The sequence below is a fragment of the Rhipicephalus microplus genome, unplaced genomic scaffold (assembly GCF_043290135.1).
Source record: "Rhipicephalus microplus isolate Deutch F79 unplaced genomic scaffold, USDA_Rmic scaffold_433, whole genome shotgun sequence".
In the NCBI taxonomy this organism is placed as follows: domain Eukaryota; kingdom Metazoa; phylum Arthropoda; class Arachnida; order Ixodida; family Ixodidae; genus Rhipicephalus; species Rhipicephalus microplus.
In genome coordinates, this window is record NW_027464997.1 from 40870 (window position 1) to 45000 (window position 4131).

The following is a 4131-nucleotide window of genomic DNA, read 5'->3' on the forward strand; positions in this document are numbered from 1 at the left end:
GCTCCAGGGGAATCCACGGCAGTCGTCTGCAGCCTCATCCGCTTGATGCGTTAGGGGCTGGTTGTCGGACGGTGCCGTTTTACCACGATATCGAGGTGTGTTCCGTGTCGTCCTCGGGCGATTCAGATGCGAAAGCGCCGAAGACGCGGGCGTGACCCGTCGTCTGGCGGCTTTGCAGTCTCGGCTCCGTTGCTAGTTCCGGCCGGTCCACCGACAGTGCAGCGGGCTTGGGCAACCCGCACGGCGCGACCGAGTCGATGCAACGAAAAAGAGCGAGCATGAACGTGCTTCTTGCCGCACGGCTCCCACTCGTCTTTCGGGAAGGTTGTGCCGTAGCGAGCTCGAACGCCGTCATCTCGGAGTGCAAAATAAGCGTGTTGGGGCGCCTGAAGGTGGCCTCCGCCGCACACAGACTGCGTCCGGCCCGCCGAGGGCGAGGACGGACGCGCAGTCGAACGATTACCTGGTTGATCCTGCCAGTAATCATATGCTTGTCTCAAAGATTAAGCCATGCATGTCTAAGTACATGCCGAAATAAGGCGAAACCGCGAATGGCTCATTAAATCAGTTATGGTTCCTTAGATCGTTTCTTCCTACTTGGATAACTGTGGCAATTCTAGAGCTAATACATGCAGTGAGCCTGGAGCCCTTTGGGTAACGGGTGCTTTTATTAGACCAAGATCGATCGGGTTTCGGCCCGTATTGTGTGGTGACTCTGGATAACTTTGTGCTGATCGCATGGCCACGAGCCGGCGACGTTTCTTTCAAGTGTCTGCCTTATCAACTTTCGATGGTAGGTTACTTGCTTACCATGGTTGTTACGGGTAACGGAGAATCAGGGTTCGATTCCGGAGAGGGAGCCTGAGAAACGGCTACCACATCCAAGGAAGGCAGCAGGCGCGCAAATTACCCACTCCCGGCACGGGGAGGTAGTGACGAAAAATAACAATACGGGACTCTTTTGAGGCCCCGTAATTGAAATGAGTACACTCTAAATCCTTTAACGAGGATCAATTGGAGGGCAAGTCTGGTGCCAGCAGCCGCGGTAATTCCAGCTCCAATAGCGTATACTAAAGCTGCTGCGGTTAAAAAGCTCGTAGTTGGATCTCAGTTCCAGACGAGTAGTGCATCTACCCGATGCGACGGCTCGGACTGAACATCATGCCGGTTCTTTCTTGGTGCACTTCATTGTGTGCCTCGAGATGGCCGGTGCTTTTACTTTGAAAAAATTAGAGTGCTCAACGCAGGCGAGTCGCCTGAATAAACTTGCATGGAATAATAGAACAAGACCTCGTTTCTGTTCTGTTGGTTTTTGGAATACGAGGTAATGATTAAAAGGGACGGACGGGGGCATTCGTATTGCGGCGCTAGAGGTGAAATTCTTGGACCGTCGCAAGACGAACTACTGCGAAAGCATTTGCCAAGAATGTTTTCATTGATCAAGAACGAAAGTCAGAGGTTCGAAGGCGATCAGATACCGCCCTAGTTCTGACCATAAACGATGCCAACCAGCGATCCGCCTGAGTTACTCAAATGACTCGGCGGGCAGCTTCCGGGAAACCAAAGTATTTGGGTTCCGGGGGAAGTATGGTTGCAAAGCTGAAACTTAAAGGAATTGACGGAAGGGCACCACCAGGAGTGGAGCCTGCGGCTTAATTTGACTCAACACGGGAAAACTTACCCGGCCCGGACACTGGGAGGATTGACAGATTGAGAGCTCTTTCTTGATTCGGTGGATGGTGGTGCATGGCCGTTCTTAGTTGGTGGAGCGATTTGTCTGGTTAATTCCGATAACGAACGAGACTCTAGCCTATTAAATAGGTGCGGGGTTCCCAGCACCTTACAACCTTCTTAGAGGGACAAGCGGCTCCTAGCCGCACGAAACAGAGCAATAACAGGTCTGTGATGCCCTTAGATGTCCGGGGCCGCACGCGCGCTACACTGAAGGAAGCAGCGTGTCTTTATCCCTGTCTGAAAAGACTGGGTAACCCGTGGAACTTCTTTCGTGATTGGGATAGGGGCTTGCAATTGTTCCCCTTGAACGAGGAATTCCCAGTAAGCGCGAGTCATAAGCTCGCGTTGATTACGTCCCTGCCCTTTGTACACACCGCCCGTCGCTACTACCGATTGAATGATTTAGTGAGGTCTTCGGACCGATGTCCGGCGCGGCCTTTCGGTTGCGCCGGTCTGTTGGAAAGATGACCAAACTTGATCATTTAGAGGAAGTAAAAGTCGTAACAAGGTTTCCGTAGGTGAACCTGCGGAAGGATCATTAACGGATTGTGAAGGGTGAGCGCCTCAGCTGCGTCTGCGCCCGACACTTTCTGCCGCTGACCCCGTTTGGACGCGGGGTCGGCTTTTCCCCACGGGGCTGCCTGAATGTGGAGCGGCACCCCGTGACAAATTGTTGCGCCCAGCGGACGCCAACACCGCGACCTTGGACGGTCGGCCAGGTGGCGGACGCGGGTACAAACGGCGCAACGCACTCATAGGTCGGCTTTCGACCCGCCACTGCACCGTGGCTCGAAGCGCTCGAAATGCGCGACCCGACCGCTGCGGGACCGCCTAGTACTGTAAACAGGAGCGGCGGAGCGCGAACGGCGAGTCGTGGTTACGTCGGTAGAAGGCGAGGCTGCGCGTTCCCGAAACGCCAGCCGAGTGCCCTCCCGACCGTTCGAGCGTGCAAGAACGAGACCCGACAATCGCGCGGCGACTGCCAAGTACGAGAGGAACGGCACAAGCGTCGGCGGTCGGTCAAGGAACTGGCGATGTGACGGGTCCGCTGTGCACCAGTGCATACCGTCCCGCCGTCCGCGGCAAGCGCCTCCGCGTCCTCGGGTGACGGAGGCTGCCGGTCGGTTCTTGCAGGCGAGGGATCTCGCTGGCACCGGTTCGCGTTGACGCGCGGCCGGTCATGGCACGGCGATGCGACGGCCGAGGTGCGCAGTACTCGATGGAGGAACCGCACGCTCCGATGACCGTCCCGCCCTCCGCGGCGTATGCGTACCGACCGTAATGGTTGCAGCAGCGCCGGCCGGCTTTTGAATTCGCCACACGAAACACGGTGCGAGATCGCGGTTAGGGGAGCGTCGACGTTGCCAGGCGTTTTGCTTGCTGCCGAGGGAAAGGCGGCACGGCCACGTCGCGCTCGTCGCGATTAGCGGGTCTGCGCGCTTTGGGAAGGTGCCGCAACGACTTGCCGAAAGAGGAAGCACGGAAGAACGAGGGACTTGGACGTCCCGACAATTGAACGCACTTGCGGCCAGGCCCTTGCTGGCTTCGTTCTTCCGCCTCGAGTAGGCTCGTACGCGGCTCCGGCGCCGAAAGTGGTCCTTGGCACCGACTTCGGTGGACGTGGGAAGTGCCGCGCAAGTACGGCGCGCCTGGCTCCACCTGTTGGCTAAAGTAGGCAGCCGGATCGGCATTTTGGTGTGCGGTGGCAAACCGTGGATGCGAAAAAAGCTTGTGCGATTTCGTGGAACAAAAAGCGGGGGTCCCCCTTTTTATGCGGAGGAGACCGACCCGCCCGCCGTGGTGAACCGCGACGCCACGGTAAAAACGGGAGAGGCTTGTCGATGGGACCGTGCATCCCGCGCTCCACGGAGGCCGGGAGGCGGCCGCCCGAGGAAATGTGTAGCCGTCGAGGCCCGCATCTGCGTGCACTCTTATCCAAATGGGTGTACCGCAGGCATTTTCTGGTTAGGCGGGCCAATGAGAGCGAGCACACAACGATACCTACGGGTCCGGCTTGGAGAACCGGCTTCGACGCCTCCCGAGTATTTATAGAGGGGTGGACCACGAAAGCACTCGCAAGTAGCGGAAGCGAAACGCCGTCCGAAACACACCGTTTGCTCGATTTGCGGCAGCCGAAAAAGGCGCGGCAGAGTTTTGGAGTCCAAGCGTGCGCTGAAAAGCGCCCTTCTTGGCCACTGTTTGGCCGAGTGCCAGAAACGTTTGGTTTTGACTGTACGGAATTGAACAAACACTTTTTCACGACTCTAAGCGGTGGATCACTCGGTTCTCGGGTCGATGAAGAACGCAGCCAGCTGCGAGACTTGGTGTGAATTGCAGGACACACTGAGCACTGATTCTTTGAACGCACATTGCGGCCTTGGGTCTTCCCTTGGCTTC

General features: G+C 57.1%; 2 non-coding genes across 2 annotated transcripts in view; both read left to right on the forward strand.

Annotated features, from left to right (window-relative positions):
• The first annotated feature begins 460 nt into the window (after positions 1-460).
• On the forward strand, positions 461-2275 carry LOC142794471 (small subunit ribosomal RNA). Its single transcript, XR_012892369.1, has one exon. It is a non-coding gene; the product is annotated as a small subunit ribosomal RNA (ribosomal RNA).
• A 1719-nt stretch (positions 2276-3994) lies between these two features.
• Positions 3995-4131, forward strand: part of LOC142794481 (5.8S ribosomal RNA) — a 153-nt gene continuing 16 nt past the window's right edge. The window contains exon 1 of the ribosomal RNA XR_012892378.1: positions 3995-4131. This exon is cut by the window's right edge and continues 16 nt beyond it. This is a non-coding gene — a ribosomal RNA (5.8S ribosomal RNA).